Source organism: Myotis myotis, unplaced genomic scaffold, assembly GCF_014108235.1.
Source record: "Myotis myotis isolate mMyoMyo1 unplaced genomic scaffold, mMyoMyo1.p scaffold_m19_p_12, whole genome shotgun sequence".
Lineage (NCBI taxonomy): Eukaryota > Metazoa > Chordata > Mammalia > Chiroptera > Vespertilionidae > Myotis > Myotis myotis.
In genome coordinates this window covers 25002326-25018446 of record NW_023416316.1, presented here as the reverse complement: position 1 = coordinate 25018446, position 16121 = coordinate 25002326, and the positions used below count along the sequence as shown (strand labels likewise).

General features: G+C 56.2%; 1 protein-coding gene across 1 annotated transcript in view; it reads right to left on the bottom strand.

Annotated features, from left to right (window-relative positions):
- CORO2A (coronin 2A) overlaps positions 1-15470 on the bottom strand; it is a 53967-nt gene extending 38497 nt beyond the window's left edge. Inside the window, exon 1 of the mRNA XM_036330247.1 lies at positions 15362-15470. The gene's annotated coding sequence lies outside the window, so the exon portion shown is untranslated. The remainder of the gene's footprint in view (positions 1-15361) is intronic.
- Between the last annotated feature and the right edge of the window lie 651 nt (positions 15471-16121).

Genomic DNA, 16121 nt, shown 5'->3' with positions numbered 1-16121 from the left:
TCCCCGCTGGTCAGGGAACCTGCGCATTTTCCTGGCAGGGCTCTCCGAGGGCAGGGCAGCTGAGCTCGGCCCTGTGCTGGGGGACAGGGGCTCTTATTGGGGGAAGGGAGGGTGGTATGGCCCCACCTCGAATGCTGCCTGCCCCCCCTTCATGAACAGGGGAAGCAGAGGCCCCTGCAGCCACCAAGTAGAAAACAGTGATGTCTCCAGGTTCTCTGCCCAGCGTCCTCCCGCCTCCCCCTCCCCCTCCCCCAGCCTCCGGTCCTTCTGGTCCAGCACAGATGCCCTGCACGGCCACAGGAAATACAGACAGAGTCAGAGAGCGAGCCAAGAAAATGCCTCTCTCCTCCTGATGAGATTAGGCCTGAGGGAGGCCTCCTCCTGACATCTGACGCTGCCCAGAGCCGTCCCTGTGCCCTGAGGGGCAGGGGCCTCCTAAGATGGCCCCCTCCCCTGCCCCAGGGTCCCACCTGCTCTCTACCCCTCCCCCAAGCTGGGCAGCCTTTCTCTTGGTGACTCTGACCTGCCCCTCCCCGCCCCTGGTTCCTATCCTGCCCCCACCCTGACCCTGTCTTCCCCTTAGGGCCCTTCTCTGTCCTCAGGATAAAGCCCTGGGCTGGACTTGGGTTGTGCGCCCCTCCCTGCCCCCCCCCCCCGCATTCCCCCACGGCCTTCTCTTCTCCACAGACCTGCCCTTTGAACCAGACAGATTTATCTGCTCCCCCTGAAAGCACTGTGTTTTCCCAGCCCCCATCTTTGCTCACAGCCCTTCTCTCTGCCTCGAACCTTGTCAGCCCCCGAGTACATGGGCACTGGACTGGGCTCCCAGGACACCCCCTCCTCTCACAGCTTCTTCCTGGGCCCAGGCCAAACAGAACCACCTCCTGGGGCCTCCTAGCTCCCAGGACTGACAATCTCTCTGCCTGTGAGGTACCAGGGCAGGGGGAGAGGAGGGACCAGGTTCGAATCCTAGACCCACTTGTCTCTGCTCCTCAGCACCTCATCTGTAAAAGGGTCCTAATAGCTCCCTCGCAGGTCCTGCCAGGGGCCACAGAGAGAATGGGTGTCAACCCCCTCGCACGCGTCTGGTGCAAAGGAGGAGCCCAGCTGGTGGGTGCCCCCTCCTGTCCTGCTCCCTGTGATTCTTCTTTCTTTGACCTGTCGTCTGTCCATCCCCAATGGCCCTCCCCTTTGCTTTGCCCACCCACAGGCCAGATCCCATAGGCAGGCACTGGGGGCTGGGGGGAGACCATCTGGCCCCTGGATTGAGCTTTCACAGCACCACCAGCCCCTCCTGCCCGCTCTGGGCATGAGGACCGGGGCTGAGCCTGTCCTTTCTTCGCAGGCGTGCTGGCCAGGCCAGGCGGAGAGTCCTAATTCTGACACCATTTGTCCCATGACTCTGCACAAATCCTGTCCCATCTCAGGTGTTGACTTTCCACCCATAGACCGGCAATGCCCCGCCCCGCCCACCGGTTCGGATGATCCGTAAGGGCTCTGCAGCCTGCACATGCCAAACCCGGGGGCCGTGAGGGCGTGGAGCTGTCTGCCTGGCGCCTTCACCCTTGGGGGACACGGAACAGGGCTTCTCCTGTGTGTCCCCCCACATCAGGCCCTGACCCAAACTCCGTGTAGACTTATTGCCCCACAGTCTCCTTATCTAGCAGTTTCCAGAGATAAGGTCATGTGGGGCGTTCGAAAGACACCCCCAGGAGACAGAAAACGTAGAGGCTCCACTTCCTGCTCCCCGCCCCATCCTTGGCAGATGTTGATCTGTCTTTGGACAGTGAGGGATACCGAGGCCCAGAGAGGGAGAGTGCCTTGCTCAGGGTCCCCTTGAGCAGGAGACGGAGGTGAAGCTGGACCGCCTCCTGGGATGGGCGTCTGGCCAGGGCCTGCATTGTTGTCAGCGGGTCCCTGCCTCGGACCCAGGAATCAGCACACACCTGCCCTGCTGCTGGGCCCTCCCAGAGCCTGTCCTGCCCTGGGGCTGTGGTGCGGCAGGAGCCGTGAGGAGGCCGACATGGAACCAGCAAGCTCGATTCAGGGCAAACAGGCTAAGCAGGCTGCAACAGGGAGATGGAAATCTGGGGAGTTGGTGAGAGCTGCAGGGCAGATTTTTGAGCTAAACCTTAAGCTCAAAGTGAGTGAGCCCGGCACAGAGTGAAGGAAGGCACTCACTCAGGTGGAAGGCATAGCTCAGCTGCACCTCCACACCTGGCAGCATGGTGGCTCAGGGCGGAGCGCTGAGGCCAAGAGAGGGGAGTGCAGTGTGGGTTGGGGACGCCACAGGCACATTCAGGAAGCCATCAGGGTCTGGTTGGGCTGGGATCTGGGCGAATGCAGGGAGCAATGAGGGCCATGGCTGGAGAGGGGGCTGGGCATGGGCTCTGAACGCCGGCCACGGAGCTGGCACCTGAGACGACGGGAGGCATCCCAGTTTGTGAGCAGTGGTGTGACCTGGTCAGAGCTGACGTGGACTTAGCTGCAATTTGGAAGTTAGAACGTTTGCCCTGGGAAAGTACAGGGTGGGGCAACTGCATGTTTACAGTTGTTTGCAATGGAAAATAATGCAATAATTAATAAATTGAAATACAAGAATACTCTGTGTTTCCTGTACTCACAAGTGTAAACCAGCCTTGGCCCCACCCTATATCGTCTTTCTTAACTTTGGGCTTGTGTCTAAGGAAGAAATAAGTGGTTCTGTTTCATAGCTGGCTCTAGGAGGCTGGAGGGCTGCGGAGCACGGGGAGGGGGGGGAAGAGCCTGAGGCCTTCCTGGTCTGGACTCGGAGGAAAGGAGAGTCGCTGATTAGGGAGAAGTGCGCAGAGCAGGCGGATTTGGTGAGCAGGAGTCAGGGCCTGATCTGCCACCTCTACAGATCTTAGCTCTTCGAGCAACTGAGCCGGGAGGCCTGGCCTGCAGGCCACATCCCAGTAGCTGGGGCTTTTAAATCAGAAAATCGTTTTCTTTCATCCTTCAACCCATTCCCCGTGGTAGGAATCCCCAGGTCCGACTGAAGCCTGCTGCTCCTGCACATGCCTGGGCGGCCAGTGCTCTGCTCAGGAGGAGGGTGGGCAATCCCTTCCTGCTTCCCCCTCACCTGCTCATTAACACGGAGATAAATGCCGCCGCTCTGCCTTCCTCGACTCCCCAGCTGGCACTGTAACAGCTGCCAGGAGGGGATGGCGAGGCCACCTTCTCCCCTGTCCAGCCTCCCTGAGCTTCGCCCAGATGGTGTGTTCAGACTGGCCTGCTGGCCGGGGAGGGCAGCCGGCTCAGCGGAGGATGAAGCGTAGAGCGAAGACGTCAGGGCACCAGGCCGGAGAGGCGCTTCCGCCCCAACACCGACTCTCTGCAAGGACTGGTGACAGCATCTCCTTCACAGCGTTTTCTTTACTTTGTTTTTACATTTTTTTAATTTGTTGATTTTAGAGAGAGAGGAAGAGAGTGAGAGACTTTCAGAGAGAGATACAGAGACAGAAACAGAGAGAGAGAGAGAGAGAGAGAGAGAGAGAGAGAGAGAGAAAGAAACAGATTTGCTGTTCCACTTATTTCTGCATTCTTATTCTGAGGTTGCTTCTTGTATGTGCCCTGACTGGAGATCAAACCCACAACCTTGGCGTAGCTGGACGACGCTAACCAATGGGGCACCCGGCCAGGGCCTCTCCTTTACGTTTTGCGTGCAGCAGTGGGTCTGAAACTCCAGAGCCCCTCAGGAGGGAGGCTGATGAGCACCCAGATTGCTGGGCCCATCCTCGTCTCCGACTCAGCAAGCCCGGGGCCTGAGAATCTGCATCTGGCGAGTTCCAGGGACCCTCTGTGAGAACCCTGGCTGTAACCTGCTCCGTGACTGACAGTCCTCCCATGCACGTGGCATTTGCTCCTCACATCCACCTCGGGGTGGGGAGAAGCACCCCCCTTTTACAGATCCAGCAACTTGTGCTCAGCTCAGAGCAATGGGGTCACTCCTCTGAGGTTACGCAGCCAGGAGGCAGCAGGAGCCGGTCCTGCAAAGGCTCCCTGAGCACAGCCCCTTCCCAAGGCCAGCCCCTGCGGCTGTGATGCTTTAGGGCTCTCCCTCTCTCAGCTCTTCTTCCTGGTATACACACACGGCTCAGCACGCAGGAGCCGCAGGCACTCCCATGGCAGCCTCCCCGCCTGAAGAACAGGCATCAGGGCAGAGAGCCCAGTGCCCTCCCTTAGCCCCTCAGTGCCGACTGCGAATGTAAAGCTCTAATTCTTATCTAACCTAATTTTTAGCCAGACCTGCTCTCGAGGGACCGTACTGCATCTGGGGGCGAGAAACAGACACATCATCCCAGGATGGCCCAGGGCAGGGACTCAGCACAGCTGCCCGCCCTCCTTCCCACACCATTCCACCTGGAGAGTCAGGGCTTCTGCTTGGGTTGCTCTAGTGATGGGAAGCTCACCCCTCCGGGCGGGGGCAGAAGAGCTCAGCCGTTAGACTTCCCCCTCCTCCAGAGCGGAAATCTACGACTTCCCCCACTGCGCGCCAACCACATCCGCTGCCCCACAGCAGCCCCTCAGAGACGGGAGGCCCTGCCTACGGGCCGCTGGGATGGCTTCACTCCAGGTTAGGGAGTTTCTTGCATGACGCCCTTTCCCATCGTCTCCCCATTTTGGTTGCCGCCCCATAATGCTCCAGGCGGTCCCCATCTCACACCCAGTTTGGGGCCCAGACCCCCCTCGGGCCCCCTAGATGCAGCCTGAGGACCACTCAGTAGAGCAGTTCCCCGCAAAGATCCCAGACTTCATGTCTCATAATAGTAGCACTGGCCAGACCCTAAGAGATCATGGGGTGCAGGAGGGGAAACTGAGGCAGCATGCCCAGGGCCACCCAAACAGGGCAGAACCAAGAATGGGATCCAGGTTTCCAGCCCCCCCTCCCAGCCCAGGACGATCTCTAAGACAGGAAACAACGTCCCCTTTGTTCCTGTGTCTGGATACCATACCAAGCATTTTGTTCCTTATCTGCGCTGCCTTTCTCAGAGGGACAAATTCCAAGGATGGCTGGGGAAGGAAGATCTTCCAATTGCGAGGCCGGGTCACTCATCCCAGCAGGGCCCTCCTGGGGCTCAGATCTTCGGAGAGGGGGGCTGTGTTTCTTCCGAGTGAAGTTTAGGCTGGGAAAGATGGGGCTCCTTGGGGTCAGGAGGGAAGACAGACCCCAAGTCTGTGCTGGGAGAAAAGCCAGCGGAGCACCAGCAGCCCCACGGGGGGAGGGTAAATGGGGGCACATTTTCCATGTCCCCAGATGGAGACAGACCCCTGTGCTGTGAGCCCAGAGGGAGCCAAGGGGCCTCCGTCCTGGGAGTGGGTAGGAAGATGGAGACATCACAGTGTGATCGCCAACGGAGGGGGGGGGGGGTGTCAGAGCAGCAGCAGTAGCGCGAACACCAGCGTGGGACCCAAGCTTTTAACAATTATTTTCTTGTTTACATAATATGTTTCCTGAACCCCAAAGAGTGTCTTCCATGCCTCACCTTGGAGGCCACCAGGACAGAAGACGGGGGGCTCTCAGAGGGTTTCAGGCTGCAGGGGCGGCAGAGGTCACCTGGTCTCACCCCTCACTTTGCAGATGAGGAAACAACGGATGGGATGTAACTTGTGCAAAGTCACCTGCTGGTGAGTGTCAGAAGCCAAAGGGAACTAGTTCTTGATGCTGAAACCCGCAGCCTCCGTGTCCTGGCCACAGCCCAGCCCCTCGCTGGCCCTCTTCCTAGGCCAAAGGCAGGCCCCTGCACAGCTCAGCCCTCGGGCTGCATCCCCTGAGCTGTGAGGTCAATCGCCGGCTCTGAGGTTGCTGTGGGTGGCAGGGAGATGTGCATCCCAGCAAGCGTTACAAGTGCTACCAGGAAGGGGACGTGGGGCCTTCAGCAGCCTTGGATGTAGGAGTCACTCTGCTTCACTCGGAAGGCTCATCTTCCTTACCTGCGAAATGCGTCTAATTAAACCCAGCTCTCAGCTGTAGTTTGAGTGCCCCTGGGGTCCCGGGTCCCAGAGACAGCTGTGAGCTGGAAAGTAACCTGAGGGGTGTTGCCGCTGTCCTTACACTCCGGTGGGGTCTACCTGGGGGGAGAGATCTGGAATCCTGAGGATTCTGCTTCCGACCGCCAAGAACACCCTGGACGCTGCAGGACTCGGATCTCCTGCGCCCAATGGTCCCAGGGGTTCCAGCCCAGGCCTGGCGTGGGTGTGGGCCGCTGTGGACATGGGTCCTGGGCCTTCTGAGGCTCTATTACCCCTGCTGGGCAGGGGTAGTGGGGGAGGGCAAGGGCAGTAGGGACGGGCACAGTCCGCCTAGGTACAGGCAATAAGGGGGTGCATTTTCTATAGAGACTTAAAAAATAATAAAATCCACTAAGAGTCTGACTTTCTCTCCTCACGATGGGCCTGCAATTCTAAACAACGTCCGCGATAAAGCACTCCTCCTGCGCGGGTATCTGCCCAGTACCTGTCGCTTTCCGCTTGGACTGAGCCAAGCCCAACTGTGTGTGCACCGCGTCCTGAACAGCCCATATGCTTCCTGCCTCCAGCCGCTTGCCTGTGTGGTTCCTGGGCCAGGAACTCCCTCCCACCGCTCTGTAGGCCCAGCTCCTTCAGGGCTCAGCTGAAGCTGCACCTCTTGCGGGAAGCCTTCCTGCATGCATTCTTGTCCGTCCCCCGCGGGCCACGCGCCCTCCCCAGGCCTCCTGACTCCCAGCCTGGGCTGCGGACTCAGCAGCATTATGTTCTCTCCAGAGGAAGATGCAAGAAAGGCACCTCCCTCTGGCATCTGGAGCTCCCAGCACAGAAAACCACACCGGGAGAGCCACTTCCTAGCGTGTGGCCTCGGACACGTCCCACGGCCTCCCCCGTCTCAGTGTCCCTGTGCACGGGACCAGCTCGTCTTCTGAGAGCCTCCCTGCCTTGACCTGCCATCCCTTCTCTTGGCCGCACCATGCACCTTGTCATCATGCAAAAATGTTCCACCTGCTTCCAAAGTCAATAATTCAAGCACCCCCTTACTGACCACACCCTCCCCACCTCCAGGTCCTTGCCAGATGTGACCAGGCCTTTGTCAGTGCCCCCGATGGATCAATAAAAAGGGTTCAGACCCCAGGAGAGAGCCGTGGGCCACAGACCCTCCCCAGGATAACATAACGCAGGGCCCAGTCCTCCTCTCCAGCGTCATCTCGCCCGGGACCAGAGCGACACTCAGGGCGTTCAGTTCTTCACAGACCCGCTGCCTCCAGCCTCAGGGCCTGCACAGGCTGCTGCTCTGGTCCAGTCTGCTCCCCTCCCACCCTCACCTGGTTATTCCTACTTCCTTTTCCGATCTCAGCTCAAAAGTCCTTCCCTCCGAACAGCCTTCTGCGGAGACCCTGGACTGGGTACATGGCTCTGCACGCTGCCACAACCTCTCTGTTCATCCGGGTGCCTGCCCCAGGTTTTGGGGGACTCCAGGACTACTGCCCATATCTCCTTTGTTCTGTGAGCCCACGAGGGCAGCACCTGTGTCTGTTTTGCTCTGTTCTGTATGCCTAGCTCTGAGCCGAGCTTCACCTGCAGAAAGTGATCAAGACGTGGACAAAGGTCACGTCCAAAAATTAAATTAAAAAATAACTTTAAGGCCTGGCTGAGTGGCTCCTTGGCTGGAGTGCAGTCCCATACACCAAAAGGTTGCAGGTTCGATTCCTGGTTGTATGCGGAAGGCAATCAGTCGATGTTTCTCACATTGAAGTTTCTCTCTCTTTCCCTCCCTCTCTCTCTGAAAATCAATAAAAACATATCCTCAGATGAGGATTAAAAAAAACACAACACTTTAAGGAATAAATGAATGAGCTAATCTGGGCGAGATTCTAGGAGTCTGTGTGGAGCAGGCCCCTGTGGTCTCTCTCCAGGGTGGCCCACAGGCCAACCTCCTCCTGATAGTGGGCATAGCAAGGATGGGGCGAATGATCCAGCCAACAAGCTCTCAAAGCTCCCCCTGCCCCTGAGCTCCCAGCCTCCCCCAGGCCTGCCCCATTGCTCACCGTGCTGGGCACTGAATGACCAGCCCACGGGGCATTTCTGAACTGGCATGTGGTTTACGCCAAAGTGTGGACATGTTCTCCTGCCCAAGGGCCAGAACTCAGGAGCCTTTTCTTTGTGGGGTTGGATGAGGACAAAGTAGTGGCATCTAGTCAGAGCAGAGTTCAAATCCCACCTTTCCCTCTTATGCTGTGTGACCCTGCAAGAGTCACTTCACCTCTCTGGGCCCCGATCTCCTCATCTGTACAAACAGGACAAGAATATCTAGCCAGCGGTTGCTTGTAAGGATTGAGTGAGTAAAAGTACATTAAGGGTCTAGTCGGGGGGTGGGGGGCTGCCACGCGTCACAGCTAATTGATTTCAAGACACCACTTTTAAGCTGAAACTGAAATGCGACTCACGGTCAGAGTTTGTCTGCCATGTTTTCTATCCTAATGGGTTAAAAAACAATGGCGTCCCTCCCAGTAGATGGTGCCCTGCATTCAGTGAAATGCAGCAATTGCTTCACTTCCTTTGCAAAGAGGCAGGAAGGTCTGTGGGAGTCCAGGATCCAGAGAGCACGCACACACATGGTGGAGGGAAAGGGGTCTGCTGGGGTCTGGTCTGATGGCATGGAACCCTAGAGCATCGGGGAACCTGAAGGCACAGGCCCTGCCCCGGCCCCATGGCTTCTGAATCTGTCCCGCCGTCCTGGTCCCACGCGGGGGTGGCCGGAGTCCAGCAGGACCCTCCCCTTTCTGGCTTGGACCCTCTGCTCCCGGTGACACAGCCTGCAGTCCGTGGCTTTGGGGCAGTCTGGTCACAATGCTAACTGTGCCTGCAGGCACCTAGACCCTCAGTCTTTGTCCTCCAGTGCGGCCCACTTATCAAGCCGGCCCGGACTCTGCTCTCAGCTGCTCTGGAGGGTAAGCTGCGGATGCCACCCAGACCTCCCCGCGCCCAGTGATGCCAGACTGGCCGGTTATCACCGCCACTACTATTCTATTGTGACGTATATCACATACAGCCACATCTCAATAGAAATGAAATGTCTATCACGTATACAAATGTCAAAATAAAGACAAAAGACAATAAAACCCTGCCATCTGGTGAAACCGGCTTGATGTGTGTCTGGATATTTCTGTGTTGGTCACATGTGTGTAGATATATCCTTTTCCCATATTTGAACCAAACAGGCTCGTGCCACATGCTCTCTCCTTTGCTGTTCTAGTTACTGCGACATTGAAAACCTCTCAGTGACCTCATGGTGCTCCCCCTCCAACCCTTCCCCTCCAGGTCCCGAGGCCTGACCAGGATACAGCAGTTTATGGCCTGAAAGGTCCCTGGGGCACTTGTCCCCGCTTCCTCAGGTCATGGCTGCCTTCAGGGCCCCACTAAGCAAAGCCGCACCCACAGAAGTACTCTTGAGCTCTTAAATCATGGGGTGTGAGGTGAGTAGGGCTGTCTGTCCTGCTGGATTTGATTGCAGGCCTTTCAAAACAGGCCCGATGTTCTCCCAGCCCCAGACTCGAGGCTGGCTGGGTGTTCCCCTACCTCCGGGGCTCCAGACACCACAATGAACAACAAGGAACAGGTGTCTGGCGTTTTACAGCTTGTAAAGCATTTCCATACTCTATGCAATTTTGAGTCTCACAATACATTCGGCAAAGCAGGTAGCCACGACCTTCATTTTACAGATGAAAAGACTGAGGTTCAGAGAGGAGGGGTGATTTACCAAACGACCTCCCTGCTTTCCTTCCATTCAGAGTCTGGCCGACTCCAAACTGTACCAACAACCTCCAGAAAGCCTTCCCAAGCCCCACCCCACTCCAAGCTGTGCGCCCTTGAAGGTAATGATGGGTCTGGCTTATCTCCCCACCCATACTCTCCAAGTATAGAAAAACCTCAACTGATAGCTGCTGGAATGAAGATCATTACGATTATTAAGGCAGGAAATAGCCTCCCCACGTTGTGTATGAGGACAAGAGGCGTAAAGAAGGGACAGGACTTGCCTTCGGAGCACGTCTGTGACCAGGTCAGGTCTCCCCCTCAGAGTGTGGCTTCTTTCGTTCCACTGTGTCCCTGGTTGTCTGCACTCTTGGACTCCAAGCCACTGCCAGAGGTTCATTTCTGGATCCTCTTGCACTGGTTGGGCCCTACCTGGTCCAGCCAGGTGTGAAGGGGAGTGTGGTGGGAGGGGTAGGCCACCACCCTGGTGTAGCCTTAGGAATGAGCATTTTATTGTGCCGCGCCCTGTGCCAGCATTTTCTGTCTACATCTCACTTCATCCTGCAGCTGGCGCCATTCTGATGACACTTTGCAGATGGGGAGGGAAAGACCCTGGCTCAAGGCTCCCTCAGTGGTTGAGCTGGGCCTGGAAGCCAGGCTGCAGCCCTGGCAGCAGGCAGCCCCAGGAACGTGCAGGCCCGAGAGCCAGAAACAAATGCACAGGCAGAGGACAAGAGGCAACTCCTCCCGGGAGGCCTGCAGGCTCGGTTTGGCAAGGCCCCAAACTCCCCCTCCCCATCAGCCGGCCACCTCCCAATCAGGACCGGCTGCAGGATGAGACTCGGGCCCAGGGAACGCGGGCTGGCCCTGGCAGTCCCCTAGTGCCCGCTGTGGGCAGGGTCACACCACCTGCCAGCTCCCTGCAAGCTCCAGGCTCTGGGCCAGGCTGGAAGCAGCTGTCACATCAACCCAGCACAAGTCCTCAGCTCCCGATTTCTTCTTATTAGAGTAAGACCTCACAGGTCTGCTCTCAACTGGTTGTAAGATGCCCAGCCAGGCCCTGCCTTTCACTGGGCTTCACTTTCCCTCTCGGTGAAATGATGCTAGGGGTCAGGGGAATGGAAGGTGGGGGAGGGGAGTGGAAAAGCATGGTCTCAAAGGAATCCACCAACTCTGACCTTGCAGGCAGCATAGCACAGGGACTAAGATCCTGGACACTAGAGCCAGATGACATGGGTTCAAATGTATGGCCCTCGGCAAGCTGCCCAACATCTCTGGGCCTCAGTGTCCTCATCTGTAAAATGGGGACTATAGTAGAAAAAAGATAGAAAATAAATACACCAAGATACTTATATTGATTATCTGAGATGTGGGAAATTTATTTTCTATCTATTTTCCTGTCTTTTCTAAATTCTCCATTATCAAGTGTTTATAACATAAAAAACAAATATACTTTCTTTGTAAATTAACTTTATTGAGATACAATTTACTTATAATATCATATACCCATTTTAAAAGTGGGAATAATAATGAATAATAGTAGTATCCATCCTATAGATTGCTTTGGGGATTGAATGGGTTAATGTATGTAAAATCTTAGCTGGTACGTGGAAATGCTATTGTTTGCTAAATAAATAAGCCCAAGACCAGCCTGGCTTCCTCCTCCTTTTCCTGCTCACCTGGACTGGACCTCTTCCCCCTCCCCCAGCACCAAGCTCCTCCATCCCCTGCCCCTAAGTTCACTTCCACAACCTTTTTCTATACCCAAAGGAATTGCATTAACAGTCAAACTGGCCATGCCCCTGCCCTGTTCAAAAGCCTTCCATGGCTCCCCACTGCCCTGGACTAAAAGCCCTAGCTCGTACATGAGACACTGTTTAAGCAAGTTATTTAACTTCTCTGTACTTTTCTATTCTTAACTAAAAAAGAGGAATAAAAATATTATCTCCCTCACAAACACATAGGATTCCACAGTGTCTGGGTGGGGTACACACCTGACTCATGGCCTCTCTCACCTGTCCTCTCCCATAGTCACCGTGCTAGCCTGCTCTTCCTTGAACTTGCCAGAAATGGTCCTTTTCAGGGCTTTTGATGGGCTGTTCCTTCCACCCTTCCACCAATCTGGGAGTCTCTTTCCCCAGAAATCAGCCCAGCTCACTCTTCCATTTCCTTCCGGCCTTCGTCCAAACATCACCTCCCAATGAGTCCCCCTGACCACCCCATTTAAAACCGAAACTCCTCCCTTCCATGCCCCTTCACACACCAGAAATGCTCTCCTAGGTTAATGCTCCGTCTCAGTTATCATCACCTATTTTACTTACTTCCCCCCCTATTAGATAGCAAGTTCCTTTAAACAGTTTTTTGGTCTATATTTCTTATTACTGTCAAGACCCCTCCACTCACAGACAATACCTAGCACAATGTAGAAGCTCCATGAGTGATGGTTAAACGACCAAACGAACAATGCAAAGCGCTTAGGACAGAATCAGGCAGGTGGTGACTACTCTGCTCTTTAATGATTTCCATTTAGGCTGAACTAAATAAAATTGCCATTTCTTGTCAGTCAAACGCAGCCAGATATTGGCCATGTCACATGGTTTAACCTGATGTTTCCCGAGGCAGCCCGCAGGCCTGGGAGGCATCTCAAGGCCTCGCACACAGGAAGTGCCCAGTAAATGTTTGTCCACAGAACGAAGTCACCTACTCCTGGCCCTTCACTAGGTGTGATTGCAAACCACCTCCTGTCTGTCTGAAGAAAGCAACACACACACTGTAGGCTTAAAGTAATAAACAGAGGATCTTGCCAAATTATTTTTTGGTCCTCCTGAAAAATCTCTGTCCCCTGATATCTGGGAAAGAACATAAAAACAAAAACACACTATGCTCTAAAGCAGCGGTTCTCAACCTGTGGGTCGCGACCCCTTTGGCGGTCGAACGACCCTTTCACAGGGGTCACCTAAGACCATCCTGCATATCAGATATTTACCTTACGATTCATAACAGTAGCAACATTACAGTAATGAAGTAGCAACGAAAATAATTTTATGGTTGGGTCACAACATGAGGAACTATATTTAAAGGGCCAGAAGAAAATAATCCAGGCTTTGGCCATTTGGAAAGAACCAAGGTCTAAGGCTGAACAAAGTCCCTTCCCAGGGAAAAAGGCTAGCTGCCCGCCTCCGAGGGGACTCATTTGATGATGGTGGAGGAAGGCTGGAACATGATTTGGTTATTTCTTTGATTACCACTGCTTTTTCCAATAAAGGCTTCAGTTAAAATAGATTTAAGCCTAGAGCATGGGTTATCAGAGCTGAAAAAAATTCATCAATCATGGAATCTACCCCATTTCACAGATGGGGAGAGTAAGGCGCAGAAAGGGAAGGGTTTGGCCTAAGGTTACAGTGGGGTAGAGGAAGAGTTCATCCTTGGAATCTGTGCCCACTGACGTTAGTCCCCTGGCCTTTGGACCACACTGCTTCTTTGTTGGCCATTATACTCATCTCTCTCTCCCTCTGTAGTTACTTCCTTATGGGAAAGTCCTCAAAGTAGAAAGTTGGGGGCAAAGGGCAATTAAGATTATTTCATGGGCTTTTGAAACAAGCTGTCAGATTGTCCTGCGAAATTAAATCCACCAGAGAATCCCTATACCTATAGCCTGGTCAGCACAGAGGTATATTCTTTTATATTTATTTTTGCTAATTTTATAGGAATAAATACAGACTGCTTTCATATACTATTTGGTATGTGTTTTCACACACACACACGCCTTGGGAGCAGGACCCTTGGCTTAGATGCTGGTTTTCTCTGTGACCTTAGACACATCACATCCCCTTTGGAGACAATGATGCCTATCTCTAAAATAAGGGGTTGGGTGAGATGATTTGTTAAGATCCCATTTGTAATTTCATGGTGCACTTAAAAATATTTTAGCATAGGATGACTTTTTAATAACCAGAATCGGCCATGCTCCTCAACGAGGCCATTATGGCCTGGACGAGCTGAGCAGGACAAGGGGGCCCAGCTCCGTCACATGCGGAGATGACAGGAGATCTCGGAAGCACTTCACGCCTGTACCCCGGAGCCACGCCCGAATCACAGCACATAGATTTAGTCAGCTTTTATGAGAGGCGAAGGACACTCCCTGTGGTCTGTGCCCTTCCACCATGGCCAGAGGCAAGGCACGGTCACCTCAGCCCTCAGAATCACAGACTGAGGTCAGAGGTAGCGCACCCTGAGCAAGTGCGCATCCGGCCTCTGCTCACTATCTCTGATGACACAGCTCACCACCTGCCCAGGTGGCCCCCACTTTCTTCCTGCTGTAAGAAAGCACCTGGAGGGGGCGAGGGGGACAAGAGAGACCAGAAGACCAAGACTTGATTATCATAAACTACTGCCTCAATCAGGTCAGGACAGAAGATGGGGAAGAGGACAGACCGGGAGAAGAGCTCCTCTGCCCCCTCCTCTCACTCCAGACCTGAAGGCAGCTGCTAACCCAATGTGCACAGGAGGTGCAGGGACACTGGGCTCTGAACACACCCCAGGCTGACTACTGCCCGCAAGGGGGCAGACGCCTCAGGTCCCTGGTCCTGCCTTTGCTGCCTTTGGCTCTGGCTGGAGAAATAGTGCTGGGCCTGGGGCAGTTCAGCTTGCAGGTGAGATTTATTGGGACAGATGATTTGCCCCAGGGTGGGGGAGAGGGGGGGATGTCTACGTGCCCAGAGCAGGAACAGCAGATTCCAGCTGTTTACAGCTAGCGAGATCCACACCAGGACGGTGTGCAATGGGCAACAAGACCTTCCAGGGGGAGTCTCCCGGAGGGGGCTGGGCCGCATGCCAGAGGTCTTCACTCAGAGCATCCAGCCACAGTTCTTCAGACATGGGCTCTGACCCAGCCCCGGCTCTTAGCACTGCTGGCCTCTGGGGTCCACGCATGGACGTGAGCCACTCCTCTCACACCGGGCTGGGACACAGAGCTGAGCATATCCAAGGGTCTGCCCATACCGTTCCTTAAAGCCAGCTGCGTGTGTGGCCTGATCCAGGCACCTCTGCAGCCAAGGACCCCACCACCTTCCACCCAGGGATCCCCTAGCCCAGACCCGAAGCCGACTTGGCGGCAGACTCTGACCGCCCCACCTTGCACACCCAGGCCAGCTCGACAGGGACCTGGGGGTGTCCCCTCCTCCTGTTTTTTGTACCAAGAGGAAAAGTCCCAACACGGGTCCCGCGGGGCACTCAGGCCACAAGGGGGCCTGTCGGGGCCGGCTGGCCACACCCAGGGTGAGCGGCCCTCACAGCGGGCGGGAGGGGTGAGCGCTGGACAGTGCCCATCCGGGCCCTAGCCGTCCGGAGCCTAGACCTGGGGGCGGCCCCTCCTCACCGCCCAGTGAGAAGGGGGCCACGATTGCGCCCCCTACCCCGAACGGGAAACTGAGGCCTGGGGAGGAGCAGCGCTTTGTGCAAGGTCACGCGGAGGGGCTGGAAGCCAGGTCCCCCGCGCCCCGCCGGGTCCCCGCGGCGCGCCCTGCCCCAGCATCCCTCCCGGGTGCTGCAGCGGGAGACGCAGCACACACCGCGCGCAGACCGGGGAGGCACGGCTGGCAGCGCGGGGCCGCCCTACCTTGATGACGGCCGCGCAGGTGGCGGTGGCGTCCGGATCCGGTTCCGAGCTCCTCGCCGCCCGCCGAGTCCCCGCGCCCAGAGCCACCGCCTCCTCCCCGACAGCCTGGCGGGCGGGGCTGGTGGGCGGGGCAGGAGTCTGGCACAGCCCCGCCCGCGCACCCCGCGGGGCCACCCCTCCCTCTCCACTCCCCCAGCCGCGCTCCCGGCCCCCCGGGGCTGGCCTCGGGGCGTGCACACGCGCACAGACCCAGCGCACACACCGGCGTGCACTCGCCGCAGTGATTGGGGCGGGCTCCCCGGCGACTGGCTGAGGCGGGGGACAGTCAGACCCGCCTGGCTTGACGTCGCGCCGGTCCCCTCGCTGCGTGGGACGGGACAAGGGACTCGACCTCCCGGAGCCTCCGTTTTCCCGTTGGTGAAATGGAAACAGTCACCGTGTCTGTCTCAGGGAGCCACTGAGAATTAGATGAGACGACCTAATTCACCAGTCCGGTGAAGTGCGCGCGCAGAGCCCGCCGCAGGAGAAGCGCTAGGTAAAGCCGGCCCCGGAGCCAAAGGGCTGGGAGCGCTGCGGGGTGTCGGACGGATTCTTCCTTCTCCCGGCAGCCAGGAGGGGGCGCTGCTGCGCAGCCTGGCAGGCTTGGGGTGCGGAGAGGCGATGGGGAGGCCCCCGCCTTTGAATACCACCACCTACCACTGTTCTTCGCACCTTACGTGCATTAATTAGCTCACAAGCCCATGAGGTTACACTATTACTC